At 52.7% G+C, this 12,601-nt stretch overlaps 1 pseudogene; it reads left to right on the top strand.

Annotated features, from left to right (window-relative positions):
• The window catches only part of LOC130266375 (zinc finger protein 665-like), a 30,105-nt pseudogene extending 25,217 nt beyond the window's left edge, over window positions 1–4,888 (top strand).
• Window positions 4,889–12,601: the final 7,713 nt, after the last annotated feature.

The following is a 12,601-nucleotide window of genomic DNA, read 5'->3' as shown; positions in this document are numbered from 1 at the left end:
ATTTAGGATCGACTGCGGGAGATTTGAGAGGCATTTCGGGAGGTTAGAATTGACTGGTGGGGGTTAGGATGGGATGGGGAGGTTTAGGACCGACTGGGCGGGGTTAGGGGAAACTGGGGCGATTAGGGACCCACTGAGGTGTGGTTTAAATGTAACTGGGAAAGTTTTAGGACAAACTGGGCCCACCCAGTCCATCCCAGTCCCTCCAAGTCCATCCCAGTCCATCCTGTCCATCCCAGTCCATCCCAGTCCCGCCCAGTCCATACTAGTCCCACTCCGAGGGCCGGGCCAAACCTGCCTGGACCAAACGCACCGGACCTGGAGCGATCCCAGTCCCGGTCCCGGTCCCTGTATCGGTGCTGGTCTCAGTCCCGGTCCCAGACCCGGATCTGGGCCCGGCTTTGGTCTCGATCTCGGTCCCGGCTCTGATGCAGGCCTCGGTTCCAGTCCCCGGAGATTTTCGGCTCCTTTGGCAGATTTTAGGCCGAATCTGGTGGGTTTAGGGTGGATTTGAGATCTTTTCCAGTGATTTCAAAAGATTGAGGCGGCATTTCAGGCTCATCTGGGTGATTTTAGGCCAAACCGGATAAATTTAGGACCGAGCGGCGCTTTCGCCCGGCCCCTTTCCCCTCACAGTTCCCGCCCTTCCCTTAGCCCCGCCCCATTTCTCTCACAGTTCCCGCCCTTCCCTTGACCCCGCCCCTTTCCCCTAACAGTGCCCGCCCTTCCCTTGACCCCGCCCCTTTCCCCTTACAGTTCCCGCCCTTCCCTTGACCCATCCCCTCCCAGTCCGGGGTTCCGAACGGGGCAGGAGGAGGAGGGAGGGAGGAAGAGGCGGAGCGGCAGCAGAAGCAGGAGGGGACAAGGAACGATTCGAGCGCCATCCCGGAGCTGCCTGAACTCGCAGCGCCCCCGGGACCATCGCCCCCCATCCCGCAGGTGCCCGGGGAGGGGGAGCTCGCCCCAAATATCCCGAGGCGGTCCCTGGGTTTGGGGATTTTTGGGGGGGGATGTTTGGATGTTGCCGGGCTCCAGAGGCGCAGATGGCCCTCGGGGGTACATTGGGGGCTCCCCGGGAGGTGTTTTTGGGGTCCCGGTGGGTGTGGGCAGAGCCCCGTTGGGGGGCGGGGGGATGCGGGTCCCCCCGCGGTGGGGGTTGGGCTTCCCGGGCCGGGCCCTGCGAGCTCTGCCGGGGCCACGTGGGGAGGGCGCGGGAGCGGCGGGATCGGCGGGGGGACAGCGGTTTTGGGGAGCCCCGGGAGAGGCGCGGCTTCCCTGAGCGGGAGCGCAGACACAGGAGAGCCCCAGAAGGGCAAAGCGGGGAGCCCGAGAGGGGGGGACCCCTGGCATTGCCGGGACCCCGGCGGGGGGTGCTGGGGCTGGAGGGGCGGCATGGCCGGGAAAGGGCTTCGGGGCTCCCGGTGCCGCCAGTGGCTGCTCCCAGCATGAGCCCAGTTGCTCCCCGCGTGTGCTTCTAGTTTCCTCGGCACTCCCAGCATGAGCCCGGTCACTCCCGGGCATTCCCTATGATGATGGAATTTGCCCCAGCACGGTCCCAGTTACTCCCAGTTCCTCCCAGTGTCTCCGAAACAGAGAAAATAACAAAAACGCCCAACAACAGTATAAAATTGGGAGAGTGAAGGCGTTACATTATGATCTGGTCAGGTTGTAGCACAGAAATCTTCTCATCCACACATAACCTTTGTGTGCAGAGAGAATCAATGCATGAAACTCCGTTTTTAGTAAATTTTTCAGGCTTTTTCTACAGTCACAGAAATGAATTGGGTCAGTGTTCTTTGGTCTCAAGTTGCAATCACTGAATTCCTAATATTTGGTGTCTTTTTGGATCCGGATTTCTCCCCTTCTGATGTTAATTAGATGTTCATTCCCTGATTTTATCAGTATTTTCAGAGGAGATTTGCCAGAGGATGAGTCTGGGGTAGCTGTTCCTGGGTGGCCACTGATGTTCTGTTAATGGCCGCTGATGGCCCTTGAGCATTCCAGCTGCTCCCAGAGTGTTGATGTGTTGAGTTCATCCGACCCCACCTGGTGCAACAATGCCCTGCAAAGAAAATTAAAAGTATTTTAGGGCAAAGGCAAATAAGAACCCTTGATTAAAGTGTTTTTTTAACGGGATATATTTTCCAACACCACTTTGGTCCAGTCTGTTCCCAGTTCTCCCAGCTGCCCCTAGCACAGTCTCAGTCACTCCCAGTACTATCCCAGTATGAGTCCAGTCTTTACCAGCAGGGCCCCAGTCACTCACACTTGCCCCCAGCTGCCCGAGCATGATCCCAGATTTCCCTCCAGCTCATTCCCAGTATCTCCCAGTTAGGTCGCAGTCACGACCCCTATGGTTTCAGACACTCCCAGTATATCCCAGTTGCCCTGAACAATCTCATAGTCATTCTCAGGCATCTCCGTTGCCGCTGGAACACTCTCAGTGCCTCTCAGCATGGTTTGTACATATTTTTAGGGAAGGGGAATGTTTGGAGAATGCAAAACTCCAAAGCTGAGCAGACAATTCCTCTTGGGGGGACACTGGGGTGTCCCGGTGGCAGCTGCCAACAGAGGCAGCCTGGAGGAGCAGAGCCCTGTGTCCCCCAGGACCCCAAAGTGGGGAGCCAAGAGAGGGGAGAGTGCCGCCATTGGCGGGACCCTCAACAGCCTGGAGAGGGGCAGGGGGGACTCCTTGGACCCCCAGCACCCCAAAGCAGAGAATAAGAGGAGAAGGGACCCAAGGACCCCAGAATCCCCCAGCATCCCTAAATGGGGAGAGGGAAGAGGAGGGAGAAGTTTTCGGATTGCTGGGACTCCCAGCAGCCTGGGGAGGGCGGGCACCGAGTAGATGGGGGACCCCCAATAGAAGTGTGACCCCCAGCAGCTGAGACAGGGGGGAACCCCTGAACACCAAAGGGGAGGGACCATTGCCAGGAACTCCTGGGAGGCATTTTCAGGGCTGAGTGTAGGGTTTGGGAGGTTTTGATGGAGCCCAGATGCCCAAGAACTTCTAGAGATGGACTTGGGCAGGCGGAACCCCCAAGACAACGCGCTCATCCCTTGTTATTCCCCAAACCAGGATTTCCCATTGCCAAGCCGTGGACCACTGGAGGAGGAGGAGGCTGCGAGAAAGAAGAAGATGGCCCAGGAGCCCCAGAGAGGTGAGGAGGAAGTCAGTGCCCCTTTCCCCTTCTGTCCTGCTCCATCTCCCAGCCCAGCACGGCCCCGGCTGCAGGACACCCCGCTGCCGACACCGACCTGCCGGGGACGCGCTGGGTGAATCTCCTTCCCTCTGGCACGGAGGCAAATCCCATCCTCTCCTTGTCCTTCCTCGCTCAGACAAGGAACTCAGCACAGAGAGCAGGGAGGACAAATCTCCACAGCAGAACCTGGTGGAAGAGGCCATTTGCAGCGGCTCCACAGCGCAGGAATCCAACAGGGAGGAAAAGCCGCGGAGATCCCGCACCAGGAGGGGCTGCAAACGCAGATCACGGGGATCTGAGGAGGAAAGACCCAGCCTGGGCCGGGCAGGCAGCTGGAGATGGAGCCAGAGCTCAGACCTGGTGGTCCATGAGCAGCTTCATGATGGGGAGAAGCGCCACAAGTGCTCGGAGTGTGGGATGAGCTTCAGATGGAGGTACCTCCTGATCCAGCACCAGAGGATCCACACTGGGGAGAGGCCCTACGAGTGTGGGGACTGTGGGAAGAGGTTTCACATCAGAGGCAATCTCCTCCAGCACCAGCGCACGCACACAGACGAGAAGCCCTTCCGCTGCCCTGACTGTGGGAAGGGATTCAGGCAGAACTCCAACCTCACTGAACACCGGCGCATCCACACCGGGGAAAAGCCCCACGAGTGTGAGGAGTGTGGGAAGAGCTTCAGCCAGAGCTCCAGCCTGTTCAGCCACTAGAGGATCCACGCTGGAGAGAGGCCATAGAGGTGTGAGGAGTGTGGAAAGAGTTTCAGGCAGCGTTCCAGGCTAAATCTTCACCAAATGATCCACACTGGGGAGAGGCCCTACGCATGTTCTAAGTGTGGGAAGAGGTTTCCCACCAGGTCCAAGCTCCTCCAGCACTACCAGACACACAGGGAGGAGAGGCCCTATGAGTGTCCTGACTGCGGGAAGGGCTTCTTAGAAAACTCCAGCCTCATCCGCCACCGTCGCATCCACACTGGGGAGAGGCCCTACGAGTGTGAGGAGTGTGGGAAGAGCTTCTCCCAGAGCTCAAACTTGAACCAACACAAACGGAGGCACCATTAAGGGAAGCCCTGCGAGTGCCCTGAGTGCAGGAAGAGCTTCGTGCGCTGCTCCAACTCCATCCTGGTCAGAGCCCTGGTGACCCACATTCCCTGGGATCCATGTTGTGAAGACACCTGCCTGGTTTTCCTTTTGTTTTGGTCTACATTTTTGTCTCTTCTCCATCTCTTTGTTCTTCTAAAGCCAAGAGGGATTGATCTGTCACCTCAAAGGCTCCCAAATCCAAGGAAACACACCTCAGTTGTGACTCAAAAGGGATCAATCCAACTTCAAAGTGTCTTGTTCCGTCCTCAGATCAACTCAATCTCACACGAAGCTTACTGGATTCCAGAGCCACCAGGGTGAGAAGAGGTTGGAGGGAGACTGGGAGAAGTGGGATCCAAATTTGGAGCGGTGGGATCCGCATTGTGTGGGGCTGGCTGGGTGGGATGGATTTTATAGTAAATTAATTTGATAGTAAATGAAGCTTTGACAATTTCTGATTTTTGTCACATTCTCTTTCAGTGAATTCCAGGTCTGTTTTCAGTGGCACCTTTTTCCTTCATCTCTCTCTCTCTCTCTCTCTGTCTCTCTCTCTCACAAAACTTGATTTTTAGCATGCAATAAACTGCATTACTGCTTTCTGCTAAACAAACTTGAGTCTCTTGCCTTTTGTCTTTTGCATCCAGGGGTCGAACGAACCATCACGACTCCTGCTCGGGTTGAGCGGATCGTGACAAGGGGCAGTGGAGGTGGGCGTGGATCCAAGAGCAGATACTGGGACTGGGGAAGGGACAAACAGCTGGGAGCATTAACAATTTACAAAGGCATAAAACATTAACAATAAAAAGTCAACACAAACATCAATTGTAGTCAACTGGGCAGGCACACATCAACAGCAACAGCTGCTGGGTAGACACCTTGTAGGGAAAAACTTGCATTTGGGGATTTATTCTCCATAGTCTCCATCTCCATTCTGATTTTTGTCTCATTCTTGGAGCTGTTACCTGTTCTCATACTGGTCTTAGTCTTGGTTCCAAAGATTTTAGGTGGTTTGGGTGGTTTTATATCAAACTGGTATTTTAGACTGGATTTTAGGCCCCTTTTGGAAAACGTTTGGCCAATCAGGATGATTTTAGGCCACTTTGTGTAGATTTGACATTCCTTTTGGCTGATTTTATGCCAAACCTGGTGGATTTAGGCTGCATTTGAGGGGCTTTTGGGTGGTTTTCAGCCTAACCAGGCTGGTTTTGGACTGAGGCTCTTTGGCCCCGCCCCTTTCCCCTCACAGTTCCTGCCCTTTTCTGACCCCACCTCTTTTCCCAAGGTTTCTGCCCATTTATTTGCCACGCCCATTTCTATTCCCAGCCCCTGTCAATCATTATCCCCTCCCCTTTCCTTCAGACCGAGCCCTTGTGTTCGCCCCGCCCCATTCCCCTCTAAGCCCCGCCCATCTTTTGGCCGGTTCTCTCCGAGCATGCTCAGAATACCCGTTAGTGCCTCCTGTGCGCCGCCATCTTTGCTCCCGGTCCCTCCGTCCGGCTCCAACGTGTCCAGGAGCTGCGGTGGGGCTGGGGGGGTACTATAGGGGATCTATAGGGGATCTGTAGGGGATCCATAGGGGATCTGTAGGGGATCTGTAGGGGACCTATAGGGGACTGGCACGGCTTTAAGGCCATGGGGGGTTTCTGGGGGACCCCAAAGGGGATTTGGGGGGTCTGTGGTGTCAATAAAGGGAGTCTGTGAGGTCTGTAGGGGACTGGGGCGGGCTCAGTGTCTCTGCAGAGGATTTGGGCTTGTCTATTGGGGATTTGGGGGGTCTGGGGGTTCCTAAGGGCGCTCTGGGTGGTCTATAGGGGATCCACAGGGGTCTGGCAGATCCTATAGAGGGTCCAGGAGGGTCTGCGGATGTCTATATAGGAATTTTGAGTTTCTGAAAGGGAATTTCTGGGTATTTTGGGCTGTGTACAGGGAACTCTTCGGGTCCCTGTAGGTAATTTTGGGGTTCCTACTGAAAATTTTGGTGTCCTTAAATGGAATTTGGAAGTCTCTTGGGAATTTTGGGGTTCCCATAAGGAAATTGTGGGGTAATTAAAGGGAATTTAGTGGAATTTGTAGGGAATTTTGGGCCTATATTGAAAAATTTGAGAATTATGGGGTCTACAGCAGGAAAATTTTTTGATTTGATTTTGTGTCCAAATATGGGATTTTTTAGGTCTCTATTGAGAATTTTTGCAACGTTGGGGTCCTCAAATGGAATTTTGGAGAATCCCATAGGGAGTTTTTGAGGTCTGTATACAGAAATATGGGCCCTAACACAGGAAGTTTGGGTTCTCTAGAGGAAATCTGTGGGATGTCTGTAGGGAATATTTGGGAATTTTGGTTCCAAATGTGGGAATTGGAAGGGGGAAATATTGGTTGCCGTAATATGGCAGGGAAGAGCTGGCATGAAGCCTATGAGACCCAGGGCTCATCCCAAAGACCCCCAGACAAACAGCAGAGCAACCTAAAAGGAACAATGCGCAAAGAGGCGTGAAACTAGTTTCCATATGGAGCGAGGAGGGGATGGATTTATATGAGGCGAATTGTGTATTCCTGGTTTGTAGAGAATAAAAGGAGAGGCGCAGGTGGCCACAGGTGTGCGTGTTTTTGGAGGGGCTGTCCCCACGCGCTGCAGCGCTGAATAAATACACACCTACTCTTAGAACTTCTTTTTGTGGGTTTTAGAGTGTTCTTCTGTCTTCACCATGACCCCTCCCCAGACCTTCCCCGGCCCCTCCCAGGACCCCCCCACCCAAGACCCCTCACCAAGACCCCCACGACCCCACCCAAGACTCCAAGACTCCTCCTCAAAGTCCCTCCAGAACCCCCCAAACCCCTCCCAAAACCTTCCAAGGACCCCCCCAGCCCCCTTCCAAAACCCAGCCCAGGACCCACCATGAGCCCTCCCGAAAGTGCCCCCACGACCCCTGCCAGGACCCACTGACTACCCCAGACCACTCCCAAACCCCCCCACGATCCCACCCACGACCCCCTGACCCTTTATAGGACCCCCAGATCCTCCCAAATTCTCCCAATACCCCATCCAGACTCCCCCAAGACCTCTCCCCAAAGCCCCCCGATGATCTCTCCCACACCCCTCCCAAAAGCCCCCCCAGACTCCTCCAAAAACCCCCTCCAAGACCCCTCTCAGAACCCCCAGACACCCCCAGGCCCCTGCCAGATGCCCCCAAACCCCCCCGACCGCTCTTTGGACCCCCAGACCCCCTCCAAAACCGCCCAAGGATCCCCCCAGACCCCTCCCCAAAAGCCGCAGACCCATCCCAAATCCCAACCTAGGACCCCTCCAGAGCCTCCCCAGATCCCCCGAGGCTCCCCAAACCCTCCAAGGACCCCCCAGAGCACCCAGTATCCCCCCACAATCCCCCCAGACCTCAGCAAGATCCTCTCAGGACCCTCCCAAAACCTCCCGCAGGACGCGCCTGAGACCCCCAGACCCCTCCCCAAGACCTTCCAGAGCCCTCCCAAGGTCCCTCCCCCAAACTCCCCCCCAAAACCCTCTGAGAACTCCCCCAGACCCTCCTCAAGACACCCCCAGAGCCCTCCCAGACGCCCCCCACCCCCGCCCCTCCCCCACCTGTCCCTGCGCCGCCTCAGCAGCTCCCGCAGCCCCTCGTCCTCTCCCGGCGCCTGCCCCGCTCTCTGCAGCGCCTCCCTCAGCGCCTGCCCGAGCCCGGGGAGGGGCCGGGGGGAGGGGCCGCCCTCTCCATGGCCGGCCCCGGGGCAGAGGGCGCCACTCCCGCCTGGCTTCTCATTGGCTGCAGCGTGCGCGGGAGGCGGGTGTAACTGAGGGGCTCCGAGCTCTGATTGGTTGGTTCGGGGAGAGGCGCGCCGCTATTGGCTGGGAGGGTCCCGCGTGCTCGGCGGGAAGAGCGTCAGGGGAGAAAGACTGAGGAGCGAGCTGAGGTAGGGCTGGGGGGAATTGGGGGGATTTGGGTGGGAATATGAGGGGAATTGAGGGGTCTGAGGTGGGTCTGGAATGGATGTGGGGGGCTCTGTGGGGAATTGAGGGGTCCGAGGTGGGGCCGGGGGGAACTGAGGGGTCTGGGGAAGCTTTGGGGGGAAATGTGGTATCTGAGGTGGAGCCGGGGGGACATGGGGGAAACTGGGGGGGTCTGAGGGGAAGTGAGGGGTCTGAAGTGGATCCCGAATGGATTTGGGGCGATTTGGGGGGTCTGAGGGGAATTGAGGGGTCTGAGGGGGGTTTTGGGAGGCTTTGGCAAAACTGCTCTGAAACACCCCAAATCCCAGAGCAACGCCCCAAAATCCCTGAGACATGCCTCAAAACTGCCCCTGAGTACCCCAAAACACCCCAAAATCCCAGAGCAATGCCATGAAGATCTCCTTCACCAAAAAGTGATCCAAACCCACCTCAAACACCCCCAAACTCGAAAAGAATGGGCCTGGAATACCCCAAAATTCCAGAGAAACACCTCAAAACCACCCCTCAATACCCCAAAACTGCCCCAAAACACCTCAAATCCCTTCATGCTGCCCCAAAATCAACTAGAAACACCCCAAAATCCCATAGAAACAGACTAAAATCCTTCCAAACCACCCCAAAATGTCTCAAAGCTGCCCCCAAATATTCCAAAATTACTGAAAACCAGCCCCAAATGCCAAAAATCCCAGAAAACTGCCCCAGAAATGGTCCTGACCCTGCCCCAAACCTCCCACCTGCCCCCACTCCCCCAGGTAAGTTCAGCTCAGACCAAATCCCTTTTTTATCCCAAATCTTTTTTTATCTCAAATCCTTCTTTTTCCAACCCCAAAATCCTTTTTTGTGCACTCCAAATGTCCTTTTCAGACCCCAAATTCTCCTTTTCCCAGCTCATATTCTGCTTTTCACACCCCAAATATTCTTTGCATTCCAAATTCCTTTTCCCACCCAAAATCTCCTTTTCCCACCCAAAATCTCCTTTATGAATCCCAAATCCCCTTTTCCCACTGAAATCCTGACCTCAAATCCTCAATCCCCACTCTAAACCCTTTTATCCTCCCCCAAATCTCCTTTTCCATCCCAAAATCTCATTTTTATATCCCAGTTTCTTCCCTTTTTACCCCAAAATCTCCTTTTCCCACTGCAAATTCACTTTTAGGGTTCCCCAGGGGTTTTTGGGTTTCCCCAGGGGTTTTTTGGGTTTTTCCTATCCCCAGCATTGTACCCAGGGTGTCTCTGCAGACATTGCATCTGGACTTGCCTCCACCCCCAATCAATCCCAAATCAACCCCAAATCAATCCCAAACCAACCCCAAATAAACCCCAAATGACTCCTGCTGTGCCCCCCCCCCAGGGTGGAGTGGTTTTGGAGAGGAGTTTGGGGTCTGGTGTGTTTGACCCCAAAGTTTGGGGATACGGGAGGTTTGATCCTAAAGTTTGGGGGGGGGTTTGACATCCCAGGCTTTGGGATCAGGGGGTTTGACCCCAGAATTTTGGGATCGGGGGGGTTGGACACCCCAAATATTTCAAACCCCAGAGTTTGGGAATTGGGGGAGTTTGACACCTCAAGGTTTGGAGTCTGAGGGGTTTTGATCCTAAAATTTGGGGTCAAGGGTGTTTTACACCTCAGGATTTGGGGTTTGGGAGTGTTGGTCCCAAAGTTTGGGATTTGGGGGGTTTGGACATCAAATTATGGGGATTTGGGGGGTTTAACCCCAGAGTCTGGAAATTGAGGGGGGTGGGCGATCCTAAAATTTGAGATACCCCAGGGTTTGGATTTTGGGGAGTTTTGACCCCAGAATTTGCGGATCAGGGGGCTTTAACCCCAAATTGTGGGATCAGAGGGGTTGGACACCCCAAATATTTCAAACCCCAAGGTTTGGGGATTGGGGGTTTTGATCCCAAATTTGGAGTTTGGGGGTGTTTGACCCCAGGATTTGGGGGGTTTTGACCCCCCCAGATTTGGGGTAGAGGTTGAGACCAAAACAATTCCCTGAAAACAGCGGCAGGATCTGGAATGGGAACGGGATCGGAATTGGGAATGAAATAGGGATTGGGAGTGGGAATGGGACTGGGGACAGGATTTGGAACCGGATCAGGATTGGGAATGAAATAGGGATTGGGAATGGGAACCAGGATTAGGATTGGGAAAGGGATCGAGATTGCAAATGAGATCGAGATCGGAAACGGGAATGAGATAGGGAATGGGAATGGGAACATAATTGAGAATGGGAATGGGATTGCGAACAGGATCGGGATTGGGAATGGGACCAGGAATGGGAATGAAATAGGGATTGGGAATGGGATTGGGAAGAGAATCAGGATTGGGATTGGGAACGAGATTGGGAATAGGATCAGGATCGGGATTGCGAATGGGATTGGGAACATGTTCAGGATTGGGAATGGGAACGAGATTGGGAATGAAGGATCAGAAACAGGAATGACATCAGGATTGGGAATGGCAACGGGATAAGGATTGGGAAAGGGAGGGGATAAGGATTGGGATTGGGAATTGGGAACAGGATTGGGAACCGGAACAGGATTCGAATTGGGAAAGAAAATGGGAATGGGATTGGGAATGGGAACAGGCTCAAGAATGGGAATGGGTTTGGGATTGAGAATGGGGATGGAAGCAGGAAAGGAAACAGAATCAGGAATGGAAATAGGGATTGGGAATGGGCATGGAATTAGGGATTCGGAATGGGAAGGGAAATAGGGATTGGAAATGTGAAAGGGATTGGAATTGGGAAAAGGATCGAGATTGGGAATGGGAACAGGAACAGGATCAGGAATGAGAATGAGATAGGGATTGGGCATGAGAGAGGGATTTGGAACAGGAATGGGATCGGGATTGGAATGGGAATAGGAATGAGATCTGAATCAGGACCAGGAACAGGACTGGGAACAGCATCAGGAAGGGGAAAGGAAAGAAGATTGAGAATAAAAACAGGAATGAGATAGGGATTGGGAATAGGATTGGGAACAGCATCGGGATGCTAAAGCTGTGACATAAATGGGTGCCTTGGCTGGGAAATCTCAGATTGGAGAACCAAAACTAGGATGGGCAGGAACATCTTTTCCTGGCTGGTGTAAGGAAAATTAATCCACAAACACCAGAGGTTTATGTCCAATAAGAAGACAGAGGAGTCCTTTTTGCTTTATTCGAATAAAGGGAGAGGCCATGGGGCATTCCCCTGGGATCTCTCAAATTTTTGGAGGATGCAGCCTCCTTTTTATCCCAATTTCCTGGCCGCTTTTCCCTCTCTCTTTCCCCATTGGCTGAGGTACTCGAGAGGCACAGACATCCCGGAACGCCTGACACCTGACATTCCCCTATAATGTATAACCCTCCCTTTTAATTTTTAATTCTTGTAGAATTCATAGTTTCCCCTCCTGTTGCTTCTTTCATCTTCTGTTAACCAGTTTCATTTACCAGCAAACCTACAGTTTGTTTGTAAAGGCAAATCTCTTTTTCCATTCATCAATCAGTGTAATTCCTCCCATTGTTTCTTTTATCTCTAGGTGCTAACTTTATCTACCAAGAGATTTACAATTTATTTGTAAAGACAAATGTAACATTCCTCTCAATCTATTCTCTTTTATTTTTAATAATTGTCTTTACAAACTTTAGCTATTATTGATTTGATTTCTTGTTTGTGTGTCCTTTTCGGTTTTGCAATTATTTGCAATGACATCAATTTCTGTCGTTTTGTAGCCATCTCTGGGTCAGTAGGCATGGCTATAACTTACATTCCTTTAATCACATGTTGAGTAAGGTATACTGAGCAATGGATCATGCATGGTAAAAGGACTAGAGTTGCTACAGCACATAAGATGAAAAAAAAGCAGCTGTTTAAACCACAGTCCACCAGGTAGCCACGAAAACATGTCCCATTCCCATCCTTTCCATGTTTGGACACGTACATGAGCTAACTTTCTTATTCCTTTTGCTATTTGTTTCACCACTTTTCCATTGTCATCTATCTGCAAACAGCAGTTTGAGTCATTTAATTTGCCACACACGCCCCCTTCTGCTAATAAATAATCTAATACCATCCGGTGTTGAAATATTGCATTTCTCATCTGAGTAGATTGGTCAGCAAGAAGGTCAAGAGCTGTAGCTGTTTGGTTACTTACTATTTCAAAGACAGCTTGTAACTTAATTATCCAAGTTAAATTATAAAAGGGTTCTCTGGCACCTGATATTAATTCATTAGGATTCCAAGTGGCTGGTCCATAGTGTTATATGATTTGTTCAGGTGGCCATTTGTGATCACCCCACTTTTGGGTGCTCCACCCAGCCAGGGATACATCAATCAACCGCTTTTCCCTAATTACATCATCATATATATCTTGATTCCTA

This window comes from Oenanthe melanoleuca, unplaced genomic scaffold, assembly GCF_029582105.1.
Source record: "Oenanthe melanoleuca isolate GR-GAL-2019-014 unplaced genomic scaffold, OMel1.0 S028, whole genome shotgun sequence".
NCBI classification, from domain to species: domain Eukaryota; kingdom Metazoa; phylum Chordata; class Aves; order Passeriformes; family Muscicapidae; genus Oenanthe; species Oenanthe melanoleuca.
The sequence above is the reverse complement of the archived record's forward strand: the minus strand, read 5'-3'. Positions and strand labels throughout refer to the sequence as shown.